General features: G+C 46.4%; 1 protein-coding gene across 2 annotated transcripts in view; it reads right to left on the bottom strand.

The window, feature by feature from the left end:
- Positions 1–25275, bottom strand: part of LOC149835683 (uncharacterized) — a 59240-nt gene extending 33965 nt beyond the window's left edge. For both annotated transcript variants that reach the window (XM_090008682.1, XM_090008683.1), the window contains exon 1: positions 25142–25275. The gene's annotated coding sequence lies outside the window, so the exon portion shown is untranslated. The remainder of the gene's footprint in view (positions 1–25141) is intronic.
- Positions 25276–25865: the final 590 nt, after the last annotated feature.

Genomic DNA, 25865 nt, shown 5'->3' with positions numbered 1-25865 from the left:
ATACACCTAGCATAATGAAAATATAAGCACATTATAGAAATTGTTAGAACCCTTTTTATTTCAAACAATGTTCCAAAATATTTGTGGGTCGAGGCTGCCCTCACTGTTGTTTATCTCATAAACCAAATGTCATACTCTTCTTTAAAAAAATCACCCTTGTTAAAAAACTTTTTAGTGTTCAACCAAATTATAGTAGGTTGAGAGTTTTTTGTTGTAAATGTTTTGTTTTGAATGAAAAAAGAGACAAATTTTCACCAAACGTCATTCCTTTTGTTTTTATTGGTTACACTGAGAATAAAAAGGGATTTAGGTGTTGTGATGTTAAAAACAACATATTATATGTTTCAAGAAATGTTTATTTTGTTAAAAAGGAAAGCTATTTTGACTCTAGTATGCCTAAGAAAGATAATGAATATTCATTTCTATTGGATTTATTGCCTAAAGAAAATATTCATAATGATGTTGATGTGCTTGATCAAGAAGAGAATGTTACCAATTTGGAACCTCCAGTAGATGTCAATGATGTACATAATGAGAATGTCATTTCCAAAGTTGAACCTCCTATCCTCACTTATTATAGAAGAACCTATGGGAACCAACCTAGTGCTTTAGAAAGATGCACTCAAATAGAACAAGATGAAACTTCTAACCTTAGGAGATCTACCAGATTTTCAAGACCTCCAGATAGATTTGTATCCTATGAGTCTTTCTCTCTTCAACATAGGACATGTTTAACCCGCATATTATACTCCTATTTTGAACCCAAGGCTTATGGTTAAGCTAAAGATCTTCCAAAGTAGGTTGAAGACATGAAGATTGAACTGGAAGCCTTAGAAAGATCCAAGAGTTGGGATATTATGAAATTACCAAATAAGAAAAAGTCAATAGGATATAGATGAGTATATAAGGTTAAAACCAAAAGTGATGGGACATTAGAAAGACAAAGTCATATTAGTTGACAAGAGATATACTCAAGAATACACAATAGACTATAAGAAAACCTTTGCCCCTATAACAAGAATTGTAACACCCCAAAATTTTGAACCTTATAAATTCCTTGAAATAGTTGGAAAATACCTTTTCTTTACAGAGTTTATTTCTAAATCAACGGAAACGATTTCTTTTAAAAGAAAAAGGACGGGTTTGACAACCTTGGGCATGTTAGCGAGAAAACAAAGATTTACCATGGACGATCTGCAATAATACTTAGGAAACCATTCCTTCTATTTGAAGAGAGTATCAAGTTTGTACAAAATTTGGGTTTCCTCAAGGGAAAACCGTATCAAAAACCAAAAATGTCCAGGAGAAACACTACGAGCAGAAACAGTGGATCCTTAAATCATCTCGCAGTCGCGCCATCGCCTGATGCACCTAATCGTCACCTGTGCCCATGAAATGGGTTAGTTTTGCGAAAAACTAGCAGGAGAGTACAAAGACAGAAAGAACTAAATTAGGCATAGATAATTTATGCAGCAGGTAGTAACGAGCAAACTAAGCAGATAGACTGGAGGAATAAGCTAAGTACAACAAACTGAAAAGGGTGTGCATGCTCAATTTAGTTATTACTTGATAACCGACCATGCGGGTACATACATAGCACGTGAGTCGAAACAGTCGAGTCCAAACCGAGTGTTCATTATGTTAAGTATTTTAATATACCTCGGTTGTCTGACTGAATCCTATTCCTATGGAGACGACCGATGGTCGAGAGAGTAAGTCCCCAAGGCCTGATAGGGATGCATCCAACTTCTGCAGAAGTGTTAGGCTAACTTATGTAGCCCCTATCCCTCCCCCTAACCTCCGATGACTGGGGAAAAACGGGTCTTTTGCCTTTTTTGAAAGCCATAAATGGACTGTCTATCGGAGTTGGTACCCTTCGTCCTCTCTCTTGACGAAGCAAGGTTGAATTGAGTGCGACGGGGTTTCTTAGTCGTTGCCTCATTCTTCATGCTCTGGTCCATTAGACCGAAACGAGCATCTTGCCTATGAAGGCGATCCCACTCTTATATGTGTTTTCAACAACCTGCACTAAGCATTAATCGAGGTCATAAGACTCTCTCATCCAATCGTCGTAGTACTAACATGTCTCGCATGTTTAAGTACACTTACGAGAAAAGGGATACAGGTCCTTAATAGGAGCCTCAGGAGTGTGTTTTGCAAAGATATAATGTTTTTAAAAACTATTTTAACATATCAAATCTTTCGAAACCACACACAATCTTGCCAACATAAGGCATGTGATTTTCTCGAATCTGACATCCGATGACGCTGTGTCTGGGTGCTATGTAAGTCACGACACTGGTTTTGGTAAATGGGTTTCACAAAGGAACCTATCACCCAACAACTTGGTCTTGCCCCAAATCAAGGGTTTTCCCAAAACATATCGGGTGGAAAGAGGAATAGGTATACCTCTCGAATACACTGAGTCTATGGCAAGGAAAAGAAACAAAAGATAATAATGTGAAAAGGAAGTGCCTGGGCGCGAAGCGCGACGGCAAACAGGAACTGCGAAAGCAAGGGACAAGGATCGCGAAACCGCGTCCTTGAATTAAAAGACAGTAAGTAGTAACTATGAAAGCAAAAGCCTGGGCACAAAGCGCGACGGCAACAGAAACAGAAAGTGCGTAAGCAAAGGACAAGGACCGCGAAACCGCGTCCTTGAATTAAAAGACAATAAGCAGTAAATACGAAAGTAAAAGCCTGGGCGCAAAGCGCGACGGCAAACTGAAATGCGAAAGCAAAGGACAAGGATCGCGAAACCGCGTCCTTGATTTAAAAGTGTACTTATATACATATAAGTATATAAATATATCATTAAGTCCTTTCAATTATCAATTATTTAAGCTTGATTTAATTATTTAAGTCCTTGTGCAACTTCTCCTACCTTGGGGTATTGCGAGGATGGAGTCTTCTACGAACGTAAGTGATTGTCGGTTTAGTTCGCGGGGCGCGAACGGGCTCCGTTGCGTAAACTGCAAAAATACGTAGTTTAGCATGCATAAAATGAATATAGGTAGGGAGAAAGCTCGGTTTCTCCGCAACTCAATGCAGGGGTCATCGGCCCCTACCGTTGCGAAAGAGAACGGGGTAGGGTCCAATGACCCATGCCGTTAAAGGAGATGGGTGCAGGGGCCAAATGGCCTTTGTCGAGTTTTGCTCGACAAGAAAATGGGACAGGGGCCAGAGGCCCCTGTCGGTCTAGAAAGGGGCAGGGGCCATTGGCCCCTGCTGGGTTTCAAGGAAAAGAGGGGGAGTGCGGGGGCCAAAGCCCCCCCCCCCCCTGCGGCTAATCGGGAGAGGTGGCAGGGGCCAATGGCCCCTGTCGAGCCTCTGCTCGACAGGAAAGAGAGACAGGGGCCAGAGGCCCCTGTCGGTCAAGGGAGGGGCAGGGGCCATCGGCCCCTGCTGGGTTTCCAAGAGGTGAGGCAGGGGCCGAAGGCCCCTGCTTCCTTTCTTAAGGAAAGGGTAGGGGCCATCGGCCCCTACACGAAGGGAAGGGCAGGGGCCATGGCCCCTGCCAGAATATTTAAAAGGGCAGGGGGGCTCCGCCCCCTGCCTGCTAAGAAGATGAGGGCAAGGGGGGCGGAGCCCCCTTGCCTGTCGAAAAAAAGAGGAAGGCAAGGGGGCGGAGCCCCTTGCCTGTCGAAAAAAAGAGGAAGTCAAGGGGGCGGAGCCCCTTGCCTGTCGAGAAAGAGGAAGGCAAGGGGGCGGAGCCCCTTGCCTGTCGAAAGAGAGGAGGAAGGCTCGGCAGGGGCTGCCGGCCACCTGCCGGCCTTCCGGCGAGCCAACGGAAGAAGAGAGGGGGAGGGGTGTTTACCTGGGCTGCCGAGGAGAAAGGAGGTTGTCGGGGAGGGGCTCGCCGGCGAGTGGATGTCGTGAAGGGGAGGGGGTTGGCCTGCGTCGGCAAAGGGAGAGGGAGATGGAGTCGGGGGAAGAGAGAGCAGAGGGGAGAGAGACGAGAGATGAGAGAGAGAGTCGGGGGAGGCTCGTAGGCCCTCCCCTCTCGTCTTTTAAATAGGGAGGGGGCGCACACAGGGCCCGCCCCTGTGTCGCCGGAGAGGCCCCCTGCCGTGGGCTGCCAGTCCCCTCGAAAAGGGTTTTCGAGGGGCTGGCACAGGTTGGATCCGGGTCGGGTCTGGACCCGACCCGGGTCCGATCTTTAAATTTATTTTTTTTTTACTGGTTTTACATCCAACCCTCCTTAAAATAATTTCGTCCTCGAAATTAAATTGAACTTAACGATCAAGGTACAAGTCAGGGTATTTCTCCCTAATAGCAGAGTCAGGCTCCCAAGTACATTCCTCTATTCCATGGTGCTTCCAACGGACCTTTACAAGAGATATTGTCTTAGATCGAAGCACTTGATCTCGACGATCAACGATCTCGACTGGTCTTTCCTCAAAAGACAAATCCTTCTGAATGTCTACATCATCATAATGGATGATGTGTGATGGGTCGTGAACGTATTTCCGAAGCATGGATACGTGAAAAACGTTATGGATCTGAGCGTACTGAGGAGGTAAAGCCACACGATAAGCTGCTTCACCAATCCGTTCCAGGATCTCGAACGGTCCGACAAATCTAGGGCTTAGCTTTTCCTTTTTCCCAAAACGAAAAACGCTCCTTGTGGGAGATACCTTAACAAAAACCATATCTCCTATCGAGAAGGTGAGCTCTCGACGACGACGATCTGCGTAACTTTTCTGCCGATTCTGTGCAGTACGGAGTCGCTCTCGTATAATCTGCACCTGCTGAGTGTAGTGTTGTAGCACTATAGGAGATTCCATCCTTCGCTCGCCAACCTCGTCCCAGTAGAGAGGCGAACGACAGGGCTTTCCATACAAGGCCTCGTAAGGGGCCATCCCGATGCTAGCGTGGTAATTGTTGTTGTACGCGAATTCGGCCAGATTGGTATGAGAATCCCATTCTCCCTTCCAGTCCATCATGCACGCATGCAGCATGTCCTCCAAAGTCTGAATTGTGCGTTCAGACTGTCCGTCAGTCTGAGGGTGAAATGCGGTACTGAACTTTAAATTCGTACCCAAAGCGATTTGAAGTTGTCCCCAAAACCTCGAGGTAAACCTCGGATCACGATCGGAGATGATAGATACCGGAACACCGTGCAACCTCACAATCTCACGAATGTAGAGATCCGCCAAACTGTCTAAGGACTGACTAATACGGATAGGAAGGAAATGAGCCGATTTGGTGAGTCGATCAACGATCACCCAAATCGCATCATTCTTTCTTCGTGTCCTTGGCAAACCGACGATAAAGTCCATAGTGATGTCTTCCCACTTCCATTGTGGGATCTTCATTTGTTGCATCACTCCGCCAGGTCGTTGATGCTCGATCTTAATCTGCTGGCAAGTCAAACACTTAGAGATGTATTCGGCCACGTCTCGCTTCATTCCGCTCCACCAAAATCTGCGCTGCAAGTCTTTGAACATCTTCGTGCCTCCCGGGTGAATCGTATATTTGGATTTATGGGCCTCTACGAGAATTTCGTCTCTCAAAACGGGATCATTTGGGACCCAAAGACGATTTTTGAGCCAAATGCTTCCATCGTCCTTAAGTCGGAAAGGAGTATCGGTCTGTTGTGTACGAGCCTTCAACTTCTCGTACTGCGCATCAGTCTTTTGCCCAGCAAGGATCTTGGCTAACAGCTCAGGTTGAGCTATCAAATTAGAAAGACTGATAGAAATTGATGAGACTGCAAACGGTTTCCAGGAAACCAAATCCTCAATCAACTTCCAACCAACGTATAATAGGTTGACGGAAATGCTAGAAGCCTTACGGTTGAGAGCATCAGCTACCACGTTCGCCTTTCCTGGATGGTAGGAAAGGGTGAAATCGTAATCCTTGAGAAATTCTAGCCACCGTCGTTGCCTCATATTAAGCTTCTTCTGTGAAAACAAGTACTTGGGGCTCTTATGATCCGTAAAAGCCTCGAATTGTTCCCCGTACAAGTAGTGTCGCCAAATCTTTAATGTGAAAACCACAGCCGCTAATTCCAAGTCATGAGTCGGATAATTCTTCTCATGAATCTTAAGTTGACGCGATGTGTAGGCGATTACCCTACCATTCTGCATTAGGACGCAGCCCAAGCCTGTCCCGGAAGCGTCAGTATAAATTACGAAGCCGCCTTGTCCCGAAGGCAAGGCTAAGATAGGAGCGGTAGTAAGTCGTTCCTTCAGCAACTGAAAACTGTTTTCGCACAAATCGTCCCACACGAACTTAGCCTCCTTCTTTAGCAGCTTTGTCATAGGCAGAGAGATTTTGGAAAAGTCTTGGATAAATCTTCGATAATATCCAGCTAATCCAAGGAAACTTCTGATGTCACGAACATTCCTCGGTTGCTGCCAGCTTAGTACGGCCTCCACCTTTGCAGGATCTACGGATATGCCTTTCTCGGATATAACATGTCCCAAAAACATAACCTCCTTGAGCCAAAACTCGCTTTTAGAGAATTTAGCAAACAAACGCTCCTTCCACAAGGTTTCCAAAATGATGATCAGGTGTTCGCGATGTTGATCCCAGGTCTCTGAGTACACCAGGATGTCATCAATGAACACGATGACGAAGGTGTCTAAAAAGGGTTTAAACACACGGTTCATGAGGTCCATGAAGGCTGCAGGAGCGTTGGTGAGTCCGAAAGGCATGACAGTAAACTCGAAATGCCCATACCTGGTTCGAAAAGCCGTCTTGGAGATGTCATCTCCGTTAATTCTAAGTTGATGGTATCCTGACCTAAGGTCGATCTTTGAGAAAATCTTGGCATTCCGCAGTTGATCGAACAGATCTTCGATACGCGGTAACGGATATTTATTCTTTATCGTGGCCTGGTTGAGCATTCGATAGTCGATGCACAACCGCAATGATCCATCTTTCTTTTTAACGAATAAAACAGGAGCTCCCCAATGCGAGACATTGGGGCGAATGAATCCTAGATCCATCAATTCCTGTAGCTGCTTCTTGAGTTCCTCGAGCTCGGCTGGCGCCATACGGTATGGAGCTTTAGAAATTGGCGCAGTACCTGGTAGCAACTCGATGTTGAATTCAACCTCTCATGGTGGGGGAAGTCCTGGCAGCTCCTCTGGGAAGATGTCTAGAAAATCCCGAACCACCTCCAGATCTCTAATCGAAACTAGTGTCGGTTCGGACTGGACGACACTGACTAAAAAGGCAGTGCATCCCCTTCTCAGGTAATGTTGTGCCTTTAGCGAAGAAATCATCTTGCTTGCACGGACCGCCTTCACGAACTTGAATTCCACCCTAGGCATCCCTGGTGGAGATAACACAATTTTGCTTTCATGGCAAAAGATCTTGGCATGATACTTGTGCAGCCAATTCATGCCTAAGATGACGTCAAATTCGGTCATATCTAGAAGGATAGTGCAGGCCGGATAATGTCGATCTGCCAAGACTACGTCCAAAGCTGGCACGTAGGTCGCACAAATAGTGCTCTTCCCAATCGGGTTATAGACGTTGAGAGCATTATCTAACGAGCTTACAGGTACGTGCAAGAGTTCAGCAAATTTTATAGAAATAAAAGAATGAGTGGCACCGCAATCAAAGAGTACGAAAGCTGCTTGGTTAGCAATCAAGATGGTACCTTGCACAAGCTCGCCCTTGGTCAGCTGTTCGACCGTGGCAGTGTAAACGCGCCCCGGTGCTTTTTTCTGGCCGCTGGACTGTGGTTGTTGCGCCTGATAAGAATGTTGTTGTTGCGGTTGCGGCGGTGGTCGGGGGAGCAGAGGTGCTCCATTATTCCTTCGGAGGTCGTCAGCCACCTTCTTGCGGCACTCGCGTGCAAAGTGGCCCATCTTGCCACAGTACAGGCATCCGCCTGTAAGAAGAGGGCATGCTTGCCCGGGGTGAGGTCGTCCGCATTTGGGGCAGACATCGCCCGCCTGCTGCCGGGCGGGAGGGTTGCCCTGAGGACGCTGACGTTTGGAAGGAGGATATGGCTTTCTTCCACCTTCCTTGTTTATGAAAGAGGGTGGTCGCTTGGCTTGACCGCCAGAGGGATATCTCTTTTGATCGTTACCCGCAACGGGTGGCTTCTTGCTTTGGGTGCTCTTGGAGCGTTCCCAATCCTCAGTCAGGAGAGTGGCTGCAGCAACAGCTGCGAAGAGAGTTGATGGCATGCTGTTTAGGACCCTTGGTCGGAGTCCTTCCTTTAATCCGCGGATGAATTTACCCGCCCGCTCCCGATCATCTGCAAAAAAGTTGGGGCAATGACGCTCCAACTCCTGGAACCTGGAGATGTAGTCCACCAGACTTGACGAACCTTGGCAAAGTTCCAAGAACTCCACCTTTTTCCTCTCCCTCGCATGAGGAGGAAAATAGTTCTCCAAGAAAGCCTTCTTGAAAGCCTCCCAAGGAATAAACGAGTCTGTCGGGAACTGTATGTTCCGAGTCGTGTCCCACCAATGGCGGGCGACACCCAAAAGTCGGAAAGTACCATAAAGGGTCTTCTTGTCTTCTGGGACTGTCAAAACTTGAAAAACTCGTTCTATTTCCAAAATCCAGTTTTCAGCTGCATCGGGGTCGGGCTTGCCTGCGAAGGTTGAAGGATCGAGCTTTAAGAACTTTTCATATGATACTGTCGCAGGGTGGCTTGGTTCTGGGGTAGGTACTTGGTTGTGTGCTTGATTTCGCATGGCGCTAGCCAATGCGCTTAAGAAATCCATGATGAATCCCCGCTGATCTGACCATTCGTCAGACGAACCTTCGTTCGACCCTCGAACCATCTTTAAAATACCCAGATGATACATAAGTCAATACTTGAAAGAGAAGAGTAATATCAAAAAGTTTATCATATTTCCGAGTAATAGAGATTACAAAAGCCCAGCAGTGCTGGTATAAGAGGGCACTTACAAAAAGTTAAAACAAAAACTGTCCACGGGTACACAAACCAACGAGTTTATATCTTTTAGGGATGATGATGAGAGTACTTCCTCAAGTACTCTCTTGCGATACCCGTGCACCTTAACCCGCGCAGAGGGAGAAAAGGATGCAAATCCTCATTCGGGACTTCTTGCCCGTGAAGAGTAGTGGGGGAGTAATGTGGCGAGGCATCCGGTGCATAGGGCGGCGAAGCCGGAGTGTACACCGGAGAATCCGGTATGTACAGCGGTGGAGCTGGTGTGTACACCGGGGAATCCGATATGTATAGCGGTGAAGCCGGAGTGTTTACCAGAGTATCTGATATATACTGTGGCGAGTCTGGGGATGGTGTGTAAATTGGTGAGTTGGGGGAAGGCATATGAGTGGGTGGAGCGATGTCCTGAGCACTCTCTTAGGGTAATATTTGTCCATCACACGATGGTGTGTCATAAGTACCCTGGACAGAGGATGTTGTATCTTTCAGATCTTGTGCTGCAGTCCCCCTTCTATCGTATGCTTCTCTGAGTTGACAATTATCCATCGTATGTCCTTCTTCACCGCAGAAATTGCATCCCATCTGGGCTTGCCAGGGGGATTCTACTTCAGAGGATTCCCGAGAAGTGTGTCGATTAACTAAAACATGATTTGGCACACGACTTCCTTCCCGAAAGTGCATTGCTGCCCATGTTGCGGCTAGCGGTGCCTGGTAGGTATCCGGAAGCGTAAAGCCCCAAGAATCCGCAAAAGTGGGAGGGGGCGGCCCGCTGGTCCAATGATCTGAACCGATAGAAGAACGCTCAAGTCTTCCTACCACAGAGCTTCTGCCCCTCACAGAACGACAGCGCGTTCTTCTTGCGCCCCTTCTGCGTCTCAATCTTTCACCATCCGGAGGGTTCATTTTCTTTGGACAAGAAAAAATCTCAAATACTCATGTAAGGTATACTCTAGTCTAATAGTATAGAAAAAGAGAAATTAAATTACTTACAGCGCGATGCGGATGCTCGATGACCAAGAATCACTGTTTCGATCTGCTCTGATACAAGAATTGTAACACCCCAAAATTTCGAACCTTATAAATTCCTTGAAATAGTTGGAAAATACCTTTTCTTTACAAAGTTTATTTCTAAATCAACGGAAACGATTTCTTTTAAAAGAAAAAGGACGGGTTTGACAACCTTGGGCATGTTAGCGAGAAAACAAAGATTTACCATGGACGATCTGCAATAATACTTAGGAAACCATTCCTTCTATTTGAAGAGAGTATCAAGTTTGTACAAAATTTGGGTTTCCTCAAGGGAAAACCGTATCAAAAACCAAAAATGTCCAGGAGAAACACTACGAGCAGAAACAGTGGATCCTTAAATCATCTCGCAGTCGCGCCATCGCCTGATGCACCTAATCGTCACCTGTGCCCATGAAATGGGTTAGTTTTGCGAAAAACTAGCAGGAGAGTACAAAGACAGAAAGAACTAAATTAGGCATAGATAATTTATGCAGCAGGTAGTAACGAGCAAACTAAGCAGATAGACTGGAGGAATAAGCTAAGTACAACAAACTGAAAAGGGTGTGCATGCTCAATTTAGTTATTACTTGATAACCGACCATGCGGGTACATACATGGCACGTGAGTCGAAACAGTCGAGTCCAAACCGAGTGTTCATTATGTTAAGTATTTTAATATACCTCGGTTGTCTGACTGAATCCTATTCCTATGGAGACGACCGATGGTCGAGAGAGTAAGTCCCCAAGGCCTGATAGGGATGCATCCAACTTCTGCAGAAGTGTTAGGCTAACTTATGTAGCCCCTATCCCTCCCCCTAACCTCCGATGACTGGGGAAAAACGGGTCTTTTGCCTTTTTTGAAAGCCATAAATGGACTGTCTATCGGAGTTGGTACCCTTCGTCCTCTCTCTTGACGAAGCAAGGTTGAATTGAGTGCGACGGGGTTTCTTAGTCGTTGCCTCATTCTTCATGCTCTGGTCCATTAGACCGAAACGAGCATCTTGCCTATGAAGGCGATCCCACTCTTATATGTGTTTTCAACAACCTGCACTAAGCATTAATCGAGGTCATAAGACTCTCTCATCCAATCGTCGTAGTACTAACATGTCTCGCATGTTTAAGTACACTTACGAGAAAAGGGATACAGGTCCTTAATAGGAGCCTCAGGAGTGTGTTTTGCAAAGATATAATGTTTTTAAAAACTATTTTAACATATCAAATCTTTCGAAACCACACACAATCTTGCCAACATAAGGCATGTGATTTTCTCGAATCTGACATCCGATGACGCTGTGTCTGGGTGCTATGTAAGTCACGACACTGGTTTTGGTAAATGGGTTTCACAAAGGAACCTATCACCCAACAACTTGGTCTTGCCCCAAATCAAGGGTTTTCCCAAAACATATCGGGTGGAAAGAGGAATAGGTATACCTCTCGAATACACTGAGTCTATGGCAAGGAAAAGAAACAAAAGATAATAATGTGAAAAGGAAGTACCTGGGCGCGAAGCGCGACGGCAAACAGGAACTGCGAAAGCAAGGGACAAGGATCGCGAAACCGCGTCCTTGAATTAAAAGACAGTAAGTAGTAACTATGAAAGCAAAAGCCTGGGCACAAAGCGCGACGGCAACAGAAACAGAAAGTGCGTAAGCAAAGGACAAGGACCGCGAAACCGCGTCCTTGAATTAAAAGACAATAAGCAGTAAATACGAAAGTAAAAGCCTGGGCGCAAAGCGCGACGGCAAACTGAAATGCGAAATCAAAGGACAAGGATCGCGAAACCGCGTCCTTGATTTAAAAGTGTACTTATATACATATAAGTATATAAATATATCATTAAGTCCTTTCAATTATCAATTATTTAAGCTTGATTTAATTATTTAAGTCCTTGTGCAACTTCTCCTACCTTGGGGTATTGCGAGGATGGAGTCTTCTACGAACGTAAGTGATTGTCGGTTTAGTTCGCGGGGCGCGAACGGGCTCCGTTGCGTAAACTGCAAAAATACGTAGTTTAGCATGCATAAAATGAATATAGGTAGGGAGAAAGCTCGGTTTCTCCGCAACTCAATGCAGGGGTCATCGGCCCCTACCGTTGCGAAAGAGAACGGGGTAGGGTCCAATGACCCATGCCGTTAAAGGAGATGGGTGCAGGGGCCAAATGGCCTTTGTCGAGTTTTGCTCGACAAGAAAATGGGACAGGGGCCAGAGGCCCCTGTCGGTCTAGAAAGGGGCAGGGGCCATTGGCCCCTGCTGGGTTTCAAGGAAAAGAGGGGGAGTGCGGGGGCCAAAGCCCCCCCCCCTGCGGCTAATCGGGAGAGGTGGCAGGGGCCAATGGCCCCTGTCGAGCCTCTGCTCGACAGGAAAGAGAGACAGGGGCCAGAGGCCCCTGTCGGTCAAGGGAGGGGGAGGGGCCATCGGCCCCTGCTGGGTTTCCAAGAGGTGAGGCAGGGGCCGAAGGCCCCTGCTTCCTTTCTTAAGGAAAGGGTAGGGGCCATCGGCCCCTACACGAAGGGAAGGGCAGGGGCCATGGCCCCTGCCAGAATATTTAAAAGGGCAGGGGGGCTCCGCCCCCTGCCTGCTAAGAAGATGAGGGCAAGGGGGGCGGAGCCCCCTTGCCTGTCGAAAAAAAGAGGAAGGCAAGGGGGCGGAGCCCCTTGCCTGTCGAAAAAAAGAGGAAGTCAAGGGGGCGGAGCCCCTTGCCTGTCGAGAAAGAGGAAGGCAAGGGGGCGGAGCCCCTTGCCTGTCGAAAGAGAGGAGGAAGGCTCGGCAGGGGCTGCCGGCCACCTGCCGGCCTTCCGGCGAGCCAACGGAAGAAGAGAGGGGGAGGGGTGTTTACCTGGGCTGCCGAGGAGAAAGGAGGTTGTCGGGGAGGGGCTCGCCGGCGAGTGGATGTCGTGAAGGGGAGGGGGTTGGCCTGCGTCGGCAAAGGGAGAGGGAGATGGAGTCGGGGGAAGAGAGAGCAGAGGGGAGAGAGACGAGAGATGAGAGAGAGAGTCGGGGGAGGCTCGTAGGCCCTCCCCTCTCGTCTTTTAAATAGGGAGGGGGCGCACACAGGGCCCGCCCCTGTGTCGCCGAAGAGGCCCCCTGCCGTGGGCTGCCAGTCCCCTCGAAAAGGGTTTTCGAGGGGCTGGCACAGGTTGGATCCGGGTCGGGTCTGGACCCGACCCGGGTCCGATCTTTAAATTTTTTTTTTTTTTTACTGGTTTTACATCCAACCCTCCTTAAAATAATTTCGTCCTCGAAATTAAATTGAACTTAACGATCAAGGTACAAGTCAGGGTATTTCTCCCTAATAGCAGAGTCAGGCTCCCAAGTACATTCCTCTATTCCATGGTGCTTCCAACGGACCTTTACAAGAGATATTGTCTTAGATCGAAGCACTTGATCTCGACGATCAACGATCTCGACTGGTCTTTCCTCAAAAGACAAATCCTTCTGAATGTCTACATCATCATAATGGATGATGTGTGATGGGTCGTGAACGTATTTCCGAAGCATGGATACGTGAAAAACGTTATGGATCTGAGCGTACTGAGGAGGTAAAGCCACACGATAAGCTGCTTCACCAATCCGTTCCAGGATCTCGAACGGTCCGACAAATCTAGGGCTTAGCTTTTCCTTTTTCCCAAAACGAAAAACGCTCCTTGTGGGAGATACCTTAACAAAAACCATATCTCCTATCGAGAAGGTGAGCTCTCGACGACGACGATCTGCGTAACTTTTCTGCCGATTCTGTGCAGTACGGAGTCGCTCTCGTATAATCTGCACCTGCTGAGTGTAGTGTTGTAGCACTATAGGAGATTCCATCCTTCGCTCGCCAACCTCGTCCCAGTAGAGAGGCGAACGACAGGGCTTTCCATACAAGGCCTCGTAAGGGGCCATCCCGATGCTAGCGTGGTAATTGTTGTTGTACGCGAATTCGGCCAGATTGGTATGAGAATCCCATTCTCCCTTCCAGTCCATCATGCACGCATGCAGCATGTCCTCCAAAGTCTGAATTGTGCGTTCAGACTGTCCGTCAGTCTGAGGGTGAAATGCGGTACTGAACTTTAAATTCGTACCCAAAGCGATTTGAAGTTGTCCCCAAAACCTCGAGGTAAACCTCGGATCACGATCGGAGATGATAGATACCGGAACACCGTGCAACCTCACAATCTCACGAATGTAGAGATCCGCCAAACTGTCTAAGGACTGACTAATACGGATAGGAAGGAAATGAGCCGATTTGGTGAGTCGATCAACGATCACCCAAATCGCATCGTTCTTTCTTCGTGTCCTTGGCAAACCGACGATAAAGTCCATAGTGATGTCTTCCCACTTCCATTGTGGGATCTTCATTTGTTGCATCACTCCGCCAGGTCGTTGATGCTCGATCTTAATCTGCTGGCAAGTCAAACACTTAGAGATGTATTCGGCCACGTCTCGCTTCATTCCGCTCCACCAAAATCTGCGCTGCAAGTCTTTGAACATCTTCGTGCCTCCCGGGTGAATCGTATATTTGGATTTATGGGCCTCTACGAGAATTTCGTCTCTCAAAACGGGATCATTTGGGACCCAAAGACGATTTTTGAGCCAAATGCTTCCATCGTCCTTAAGTCGGAAAGGAGTATCGGTCTGTTGTGTACGAGCCTTCAACTTCTCGTACTGCGCATCAGTCTTTTGCCCAGCAAGGATCTTGGCTAACAGCTCAGGTTGAGCTATCAAATTAGAAAGACTGATAGAAATTGATGAGACTGCAAACGGTTTCCAGGAAACCAAATCCTCAATCAACTTCCAACCAACGTATAATAGGTTGACGGAAATGCTAGAAGCCTTACGGTTGAGAGCATCAGCTACCACGTTCGCCTTTCCTGGATGGTAGGAAAGGGTGAAATCGTAATCCTTGAGAAATTCTAGCCACCGTCGTTGCCTCATATTAAGCTCCTTCTGTGAAAACAAGTACTTGGGGCTCTTATGATCCGTAAAAGCCTCGAATTGTTCCCCGTACAAGTAGTGTCGCCAAATCTTTAATGTGAAAACCACAGCCGCTAATTCCAAGTCATGAGTCGGATAATTCTTCTCATGAATCTTAAGTTGACGCGATGCGTAGGCGATTACCCTACCATTCTGCATTAGGACGCAGCCCAAGCCTGTCCCGGAAGCGTCAGTATAAATTACGAAGCCGCCTTGTCCCGAAGGCAAGGCTAAGATAGGAGCGGTAGTAAGTCGTTCCTTCAGCAACTGAAAACTGTTTTCGCACAAATCGTCTCACACGAACTTAGCCTCCTTCTTTAGCAGCTTTGTCATAGGCAGAGAGATTTTGGAAAAGTCTTGGATAAATCTTCGATAATATCCAGCTAATCCAAGGAAACTTCTGATGTCACGAACATTCCTCGGTTGCTGCCAGCTTAGTACGGCCTCCACCTTTGCAGGATCTACGGATACGCCTTTCTCGGATATAACATGTCCCAAAAACATAACCTCCTTGAGCCAAAACTCGCTTTTAGAGAATTTAGCAAACAAACGCTCCTTCCACAAGGTTTCCAAAATGATGATCAGGTGTTCGCGATGTTGATCCCAGGTCTCTGAGTACACCAGGATGTCATCAATGAACACGATGACGAAGGTGTCTAAAAAGGGTTTAAACACACGGTTCATGAGGTCCATGAAGGCTGCAGGAGCGTTGGTGAGTCCGAAAGGCATGACAGTAAACTCGAAATGCCCATACCTGGTTCGAAAAGCCGTCTTGGAGATGTCATCTCCGTTAATTCTAAGTTGATGGTATCCTGACCTAAGGTCGATCTTTGAGAAAATCTTGGCATTCCGCAGTTGATCGAACAGATCTTCGATACGCGGTAACGGATATTTATTCTTTATCGTGGCCTGGTTGAGCATTCGATAGTCGATGCACAACCGCAATGATCCATCTTTCTTTTTAACGAATAAAACAGGAGCTCCCCAAGGCGAGACATTGGGGCGAATGAATCCTAGATCCATCAATTCCTGTAGCTGCTTCTTGAGTTCCTCGAGCTCGGCTGGCGCCATACGGTATGGAGCTTTAGAAATTGGCGCAGTACCTGGTAGCAACTCGATGTTGAATTCAACCTCTCATGGTGGGGGAAGTCCTGGCAGCTCCTCTGGGAAGATGTCTAGAAAATCCCGAACCACCTCCAGATCTCTAATCGAAACTAGTGTCGGTTCGGACTGGACGACACTGACTAAAAAGGCAGTGCATCCCCTTCTCAGGTAATGTTGTGCCTTTAGCGAAGAAATCATCTTGCTTGCACGGACCGCCTTCACGAACTTGAATTCCACCCTAGGCATCCCTGGTGGAGATAACACAATTTTGCTTTCATGGCAAAAGATCTTGGCATGATACTTGTGCAGCCAATTCATGCCTAAGATGACGTCAAATTCGGTCATATCTAGAAGGATAGTGCAGGCCGGATAATGTCGATCTGCCAAGACTACGTCCAAAGTTGGCACGTAGGTCGCACAAATAGTGCTCTTCCCAATCGGGTTATAGACGTTGAGAGCATTATCTAACGAGCTTACAGGTACGTGCAAGAGTTCAGCAAATTTTATAGAAATAAAAGAATGAGTGGCACCGCAATCAAAGAGTACGAAAGCTGCTTGGTTAGCAATCAAGATGGTACCTTGCACAAGCTCGCCCTTGGTCAGCTGTTCGACCGTGGCAGTGTAAACGCGCCCCGGTGCTTTTTTCTGGCCGCTGGACTGTGGTTGTTGCGCCTGATAAGAATGTTGTTGTTGCGGTTGCGGCGGTGGTCGGGGGAGCAGAGGTGCTCCATTATTCCTTCGGAGGTCGTCAGCCACCTTCTTGCGGCACTCGCGTGCAAAGTGGCCCATCTTGCCACAGTACAGGCATCCGCCTGTAAGAAGAGGGCATGCTTGCCCGGGGTGAGGTCGTCCGCATTTGGGGCAGACATCGCCCGCCTGCTGCCGGGCGGGAGGGTTGCCCTGAGGACGCTGACGTTTGGAAGGAGGATATGGCTTTCTTCCACCTTCCTTGTTTATGAAAGAGGGTGGTCGCTTGGCTTGACCGCCAGAGGGATATCTCTTTTGATCGTTACCCGCAACGGGTGGCTTCTTGCTTTGGGTGCTCTTGGAGCGTTCCCAATCCTCAGTCAGGAGAGTGGCTGCAGCAACAGCTGCGAAGAGAGTTGATGGCATGCTGTTTAGGACCCTTGGTCGGAGTCCTTCCTTTAATCCGCGGATGAATTTACCCGCCCGCTCCCGATCATCTGCAAAAAAGTTGGGGCAATGACGCTCCAACTCCTGGAACCTGGAGATGTAGTCCACCAGACTTGACGAACCTTGGCAAAGTTCCAAGAACTCCACCTTTTTCCTCTCCCTCGCATGAGGAGGAAAATAGTTCTCCAAGAAAGCCTTCTTGAAAGCCTCCCAAGGAATAAACGAGTCTGTCGGGAACTGTATGTTCCGAGTCGTGTCCCACCAATGGCGGGCGACACCCAAAAGTCGGAAAGTACCATAAAGGGTCTTCTTGTCTTCTGGGACTGTCAAAACTTGAAAAACTCGTTCTATTTCCAAAATCCAGTTTTCAGCTGCATCGGGGTCGGGCTTGCCTGCGAAGGTTGAAGGATCGAGCTTTAAGAACTTTTCATATGATACTGTCGCAGGGTGGCTTGGTTCTGGGGTAGGTACTTGGTTGTGTGCTTGATTTCGCATGGCGCTAGCCAATGCGCTTAAGAAATCCATGATGAATCCCCGCTGATCTGACCATTCGTCAGACGAACCTTCGTTCGACCCTCGAACCATCTTTAAAATACCCAGATGATACATAAGTCAATACTTGAAAGAGAAGAGTAATATCAAAAAGTTTATCATATTTCCGAGTAATAGAGATTACAAAAGCCCAGCAGTGCTGGTATAAGAGGGCACTTACAAAAAGTTAAAACAAAAACTGTCCACGGGTACACAAACCAACGAGTTTATATCTTTTAGGGATGATGATGAGAGTACTTCCTCAAGTACTCTCTTGCGATACCCGTGCACCTTAACCCGCGCAGAGGGAGAAAAGGATGCAAATCCTCATTCGGGACTTCTTGCCCGTGAAGAGTAGTGGGGGAGTAATGTGGCGAGGCATCCGGTGCATAGGGCGGCGAAGCCGGAGTGTACACCGGAGAATCCGGTATGTACAGCGGTGGAGCTGGTGTGTACACCGGGGAATCCGATATGTATAGCGGTGAAGCCGGAGTGTTTACCAGAGTATCTGATATATACTGTGGCGAGTCTGGGGATGGTGTGTAAATTGGTGAGTTGGGGGAAGGCATATGAGTGGGTGGAGCGATGTCCTGAGCACTCTCTAGGGGTAATATTTGTCCATCACACGATGGTGTGTCATAAGTACCCTGGACAGAGGATGTTGTATCTTTCAGATCTTGTGCTGCAGTCCCCCTTCTATCGTATGCTTCTCTGAGTTGACAATTATCCATCGTATGTCCTTCTTCACCGCAGAAATTGCATCCCATCTGGGCTTGCCAGGGGGATTCTACTTCAGAGGATTCCCGAGAAGTGTGTCGATTAACTAAAACATGATTTGGCACACGACTTCCTTCCCGAAAGTGCATTGCTGCCCATGTTGCGGCTAGCGGTGCCTGGTAGGTATCCGGAAGCGTAAAGCCCCAAGAATCCGCAAAAGTGGGAGGGGGCGGCCCGCTGGTCCAATGATCTGAACCGATAGAAGAACGCTCAAGTCTTCCTACCACAGAGCTTCTGCCCCTCACAGAACGACAGCGCGTTCTTCTTGCGCCCCTTCTGCGTCTCAATCTTTCACCATCCGGAGGGTTCATTTTCTTTGGACAAGAAAAAATCTCAAATACTCATGTAAGGTATACTCTAGTCTAATAGTATAGAAAAAGAGAAATTAAATTACTTACAGCGCGATGCGGATGCTCGATGACCAAGAATCACTGTTTCGATCTGCTCTGATACAAGAATTGTAACACCCCAAAATTTCGAACCTTATAAATTCCTTGAAATAGTTGGAAAATACCTTTTCTTTACAAAGTTTATTTCTAAATCAACGGAAACGATTTCTTTTAAAAGAAAAAGGACGGGTTTGACAACCTTGGGCATGTTAGCGAGAAAACAAAGATTTACCATGGACGATCTGCAATAATACTTAGGAAACCATTCCTTCTATTTGAAGAGAGTATCAAGTTTGTACAAAATTTGGGTTTCCTCAAGGGAAAACCGTATCAAAAACCAAAAATGTCCAGGAGAAACACTACGAGCAGAAACAGTGGATCCTTAAATCATCTCGCAGTCGCGCCATCGCCTGATGCACCTAATCGTCACCTGTGCCCATGAAATGGGTTAGTTTTGCGAAAAACTAGCAGGAGAGTACAAAGACAGAAAGAACTAAATTAGGCATAGATAATTTATGCAGCAGGTAGTAACGAGCAAACTAAGCAGATAGACTGGAGGAATAAGCTAAGTACAACAAACTGAAAAGGGTGTGCATGCTCAATTTAGTTATTACTTGATAACCGACCATGCGGGTACATACATGGCACGTGAGTCGAAACAGTCGAGTCCAAACCGAGTGTTCATTATGTTAAGTATTTTAATATACCTCGGTTGTCTGACTGAATCCTATTCCTATGGAGACGACCGATGGTCGAGAGAGTAAGTCCCCAAGGCCTGATAGGGATGCATCCAACTTCTGCAGAAGTGTTAGGCTAACTTATGTAGCCCCTATCCCTCCCCCTAACCTCCGATGACTGGGGAAAAACGGGTCTTTTGCCTTTTTTGAAAGCCATAAATGGACTGTCTATCGGAGTTGGTACCCTTCGTCCTCTCTCTTGACGAAGCAAGGTTGAATTGAGTGCGACGGGGTTTCTTAGTCGTTGCCTCATTCTTCATGCTCTGGTCCATTAGACCGAAACGAGCATCTTGCCTATGAAGGCGATCCCACTCTTATATGTGTTTTCAACAACCTGCACTAAGCATTAATCGAGGTCATAAGACTCTCTCATCCAATCGTCGTAGTACTAACATGTCTCGCATGTTTAAGTACACTTACGAGAAAAGGGATACAGGTCCTTAATAGGAGCCTCAGGAGTGTGTTTTGCAAAGATATAATGTTTTTAAAAACTATTTTAACATATCAAATCTTTCGAAACCACACACAATCTTGCCAACATAAGGCATGTGATTTTCTCGAATCTGACATCCGATGACGCTGTGTCTGGGTGCTATGTAAGTCACGACACTGGTTTTGGTAAATGGGTTTCACAAAGGAACCTATCACCCAACAACTTGGTCTTGCCCCAAATCAAGGGTTTTCCCAAAACATATCGGGTGGAAAGAGGAATAGGTATACCTCTCGAATACACTGAGTCTATGGCAAGGAAAAGAAACAAAAGATAATAATGTGAAAAGGAAGTGCCTGGGCGCGAAGCGCGACGGCAAACAGGAACTGCGAAAGCAAGGGACAAGGATCGCGAAACCGCGTCCTTGAATTAAAAGACAGTAAGTAGTAACTATGATAGCAAAAGCCTAGGCACAAAGCGCGACGGCAACAGAAACAGAAAGTGCGTAAGCAAAGGACAAGGACCGCGAAACCACGTCCTTGAATTAAAAGACAATAAGCAGTAAATACGAAAGTAAAAGCCTGGGCACAAAGCGCGACGGCAAACTGAAATGCGAAAGCAAAGGACAAGGATCGCGAAACCGCGTCCTTGATTTAAAAGTGTACTTATATACATATAAGTATATAAATATATCATTAAGTCCTTTCGATTATCAATTATTTAAGCTTGATTTAATTATTTAAGTCCTTGTGCAACTTCTCCTACCTTGGGGTATTGCGAGGATGGAGTCTTCTACGAACGTAAGTGATTGTCGGTTTAGTTCGTGGGGCGCGAACGGGCTCCGTTGCGTAAACTGCAAAAATACGTAGTTTAGCATGCATAAAATGAATATAGGTAGGGAGAAAGCTCGGTTTCTCCGCAACTCAATGCAGGGGTCATCGGCCCCTACCGTTGCGAAAGAGAACGGGGTAGGGTCCAATGACCCATGCCGTTAAAGGAGATGGGTGCAGGGGCCAAATGGCCTTTGTCGAGTTTTGCTCGACAAGAAAATGGGACAGGGGCCAGAGGCCCCTGTCGGTCTAGAGAGGGGCAGGGGCCATTGGCCCCTGCTGGGTTTCAAGGAAAAGAGGGGGAGTGCGGGGGCCAAAGCCCCCCCCCCCTGCGGCTAATCGGGAGAGGTGGCAGGGGCCAATGGCCCCTGTCGAGCCTCTGCTCGACAGGAAAGAGAGACAGGGGCCAGAGGCCCCTGTCGGTCAAGGGAGGGGCAGGGGCCATCGGCCCCTGCTGGGTTTCCAAGAGGTGAGGCAGGGGCCTTCGGCCCCTGCTTCCTTTCTTAAGGAAAGGGTAGGGGCCATCGGCCCCTACACGAAGGGAAGGGCAGGGGCCATGGCCCCTGCCAGAATATTTAAAAGGGCAGGGGGGCTCCGCCCCCTGCCTGCTAAGAAGATGCCCCCCTTGCCTGTCGAAAAAAAGAGGAAGGCAAGGGGGCGGAGCCCCTTGCATGTCGAAAAAAAGAGGAAGTCAAGGGGGCGGAGCCCCTTGCCTGTCGAGAAAGAGGAGGAAGGCTCGGCAGGGGCTGTCGGCCACCTGCCGGCCTTCCGGCGAGCCAACGGAAGAAGAGAGGGGGAGGGGTGTTTACCTGGGCTGCCGAGGAGAAAGGAGGTTGTCGGGGAGGGGCTCGCCGGCGAGTGGATGCCGTGAAGGGGAGGGGGTTGGCCTGCGTCGGCAAAGGGAGAGGGAGATGGAGTCGGGGGAAGAGAGAGCAGAGGGGAGAGAGACGAGAGATGAGAGAGAGAGTCGGGGGAGGCTCGTAGGCCCTCCCCTCTCCCCTCTCGTCTTTTAAATAAGGAGGGGGCGCACACAGGGCCCGCCCCCTGTGTCGCCGGAGAGGCCCCCTGCCGTGGGCTGCCAGTCCCCTCGAAAAGGGTTTCGAGGGGCTGGCACAGGTTGGATCCGGGTCGGGTCTGGACCCGACCCGGGTCCGATCTTTAATTTTTTTTTTACTGGTTTTACAAGAATGACTATTGTTAGGACTCTCATAACCCTAGCTTCCATTATAGGTTTGCGAAAAATGTCTTTTGAATGGAGAATTGAAAGAAGAAGTCGATATGGATCTGCCTCCAGGTCTTGAAGATCCACTTGGATACATTCTCTATTTAAAGAAAGTTTTGTATGTCTTAAAACAGACTCCTAAGGCCTGGTATGATAGATTTTGTATTGTCACATTAAATCTTGGATATAGATCATGTTATACCGACACTGCTTTATTTGTTAAGACATCTGATGCAGATATCATCAGGTATCATCATTCTACTTCTGTATGTAGATGACATAATCATCACTGGTGGAGACAAAGAGAGAGTATCATATTAAAAATGTTCTTAAAAATAATTTTGAAATGACCTTGGATTTCTTACATATTTTCTTGGTATTGAGGTTGCATACTCACCTCATGGGTATTTATTAACCCAAACTAAATCAACAACTGAAATCATCGACAGATCTAGAATTACTAACAAAAAAAAATGACACTCCAGAATTGATTAATGCAAAAATGAAAATTGACGATGGAACACCTCTGAAGGATCCCACACTGTACCATCAGATAATTGGATCTCTCACATACTTATCTATCACCAGGCATGTAAGGCCTTTTTTATTGTCTTCCTTCATTGATTTTTGTGTGTTTTTAGGTGACTCGCTCGTATCGTAGAAGTGCAAAAAACAACAAAAGGTTTTTCTTTCATCCACGAAAGCAGAGTCACGAACCATGGCCACCACTACATCAGAAGTTGTATGGTTGAGACGATTGCTTGAAGATATGTTGGTACATCTCATGATGCCCTCAAAGCTTTGTTGTGACAATAAGAGCCATTTAGATTGTCAGCAATCATGTGTTTCATGAAAGGACTAAGCAAATTGAGAAGGATTGCCACTCTGTTCGAGAAGAATACTTGAAGAACATATCATTATCTTATGTAGCCTCTAAATATCGATTGGCGGACTTCTTCACCAAGGAACTTCCTTCTCCTAGGTTTCAATTTTTCCTTGACAAACTTTCGGTGATCTTACCGTAAGTTTGAGGGGAAGTGTTAAGAGATTTGGTTATGTACATGTATACACATATATGTATATGTATATATATATTGTATTTATATATACATAGTTTTTGTTTATTTATTTTTATAGATTGTATTTAGGTTTTTTTATTTTTTGTTTTTACTATGGGCAGTTTGGTCTTTTTGACCAGCTATCCGTTGGGAGCTACCCAAGGGCTAGTAGGTCTCTCTCCTTTCCTTCTATCATGTATATATATGGGAGCTTTGGTCCCCTATTCCTTTATGCATGTATTATGCATTTTATGTCAATAAATAATTTATTTTTATATTGTGAGTGTGTAACTTTATGCCTCTTGAGAGCATCCCCTTTGTGGGTTGTTTTGTGTTTTTGCCCTAGTAGGCATTTTCTTGGTCTCTTGGAGATCTCATTACAAAAAGAACACATATAAAAAATATACCTTTACTAATAAGAATGCTTAAGAAAAGCATGCTTTACAATGGTAAAAAACATATATATATACATGAAGAAGAGGACAAAAAAAGAAGGCATTCTAGCTGTTAGACATGCCTAACAGCTAGTCTAACTAGTTGTTAGACTAACCGTTGGGCATTCCTAATGGCTAGTAGCCAACAGCTAGTTTCAAATATTATTTTATATATATATATATACATATATATATATATAACGAAATACATCAAATATTAATAACATATACATTAACAAAACAAACAAGCCTCAGCTCAGCTAGTCCACTGACAAACCATAGATTTAAGTTGGTTACATTGTCATGGTATATTGACAATGATATAGATATTTGCGAAGATAAGCCGATATTTATGCTACCTATGCAACGAGAAGCATACAATGATTTTTTTTTTCAGGCAACAACTTACATGGTGCCTGATTTTTTCAGGTAAGAACTTAGAAAGACCAAGGCGCTTAATTTTTCAGGCAACAAATGGTAAAACCGTCAAGAAAAGAATCAATTAGCCAGATTTGTCATATTATCTAATTCAAGGCCAATCTCGGTATTGTGCCCAAAAGATAGTGCCATCTACATCTTTATCGGTTTTAATTATACACATAACAAAAATCCAAGTCTTGATAAGCCAATTCATCTAAAACAACACATACAAAACCTTGCTCTGAAAACCCATAGCCAATCATCCGCAAAGTAAGGCCATTTTTAAGCTTAGAAAAGATGCTCAAAGCACAGGAGGATCTCCAACCTTAGAAGCCATGAAAATAACAAATATTTTAACTGTGTAACAAGAATATAGCAGGAATACATGCTCCAGCACATATGTAAACAAAACCACTTCCATATTAATGTGTTAAGTGGTGATATCTTCATTCAACATTTACCATAGAGAAATTCAGCTTGCTGAAACAAATGCCTACATTGCCCACCATATGGCCTTCCAATGATTCCAACACGCTTTAGCATGCACACGCGTGCAAAATCTTCTCCTAGATGGGCAACAACAGCTGGAAGCCAGTAACACGGCACCAACTATGAAAGTGGAAACTTTAACCTGGGAGAAGCTAGAAGATGCACGGGAACAAAGTGTTCCACGGTAGTAGGAATATCAAGCACCTAATAGATTCATTGCGTCTGGAAAAACAATAAGTACACCATAAATTCAAGCTTTTAACTCGAAAAAACCTCCTCTTCCCGTCAAGATAACCGACAGACAGAGACGGTGAACGACTTGAACTATGAAATTCTCTAAGCTCCCGATCAATAAAGCAGAACTCGCGATCATCAAACACACAAGCAACAACCATCTTGCCGATTGAACCGCCATCTGGCCCATGGAAACAATCCTACACGGACACAGCGCACTCGTGCGCGTGCGCGTGCGCGTGCGCGTGCGCGTGCGCGTGCGCGTGCGCGTGCGCGTGCGCACAAGCGCGAGCGAGCGAGAGAGAGTGAGAGAGTCTCACGGGATCCCGATCTTCCACATTATCTGGAACCAGAGGGAACACTTCGTCTGCCTAGATAATGAGTGGGGAAGAAGAAGAAAACAAATATTTCTGTTTGCAATACTGGAGCAGAATCTATGCACGATCGAAACAAGAATCCTAAAAAAGACGAATCCGCGAGAAATCGAGAGAGAGAGAGAGCGCACCGATGATGATGATCATGAAAACGACGATCGCAGAGATGGCTTAGGGTTTACTGAGGAGAAGAAGGGATCCACCGATCGACTTCGAGAGGAAGGAGATCTCAGAGATCGCGAAAAGAGGTCGGGCTCTGAAACGTGGGGAGCGCGACGGTTGAAGGCGTGCTATTTATACGGTGGGGAGAGAAGGAGTCGTCTCATTTCGGGCTGTCAAACATCTGGGGCACCTGACGGAGACCGTTTCAGGTCCTAGGCATGCTCACGAATCCGATTGTCCGGATTTTCTCCGAGAAGAAATCTCTAGATAAATTTAAAATGATTCCTTTTTCTAGAGAGAAAATCTTGAAAAAATATCGGTACGTGCTATAAGAAAAGCATTCCAAATCCGAAAAAAAAAAAAACAACTACGCCTTCATCCCAAAACAATTGGGGTCGGCGATATGAACCAACAAAGAAAATCATTATGGGTCTTCCACATGAATCCTTTTCCTCCATTCATTTCTATCCAAAGCCATGTCCTCGGTTTGGTTCAAAGCATTCATATCCTTTCCTATCACCTCCATCCATGTCTTCTTAGGCCTACTCCGACCTCTTTTAACTAATATATTTTTCCATTTCTCCATCTTTCTAACTGGAGCATCATTAGGCCTTCATCGAATATGTCCAAACCACCGTAAATGATTCTCTCTTATCTTATTTTCAATGGGTGTAACGCCTACCTTCTTACGTA

Source organism: Nuphar pumila, chromosome 6, assembly GCF_984573655.1.
Source record: "Nuphar pumila chromosome 6, dmNupPumi1.hap1.1, whole genome shotgun sequence".
NCBI classification, from domain to species: Eukaryota; Viridiplantae; Streptophyta; class Magnoliopsida; order Nymphaeales; family Nymphaeaceae; genus Nuphar; species Nuphar pumila.
This window is presented reverse-complemented; position numbering and strand designations above follow the sequence as displayed.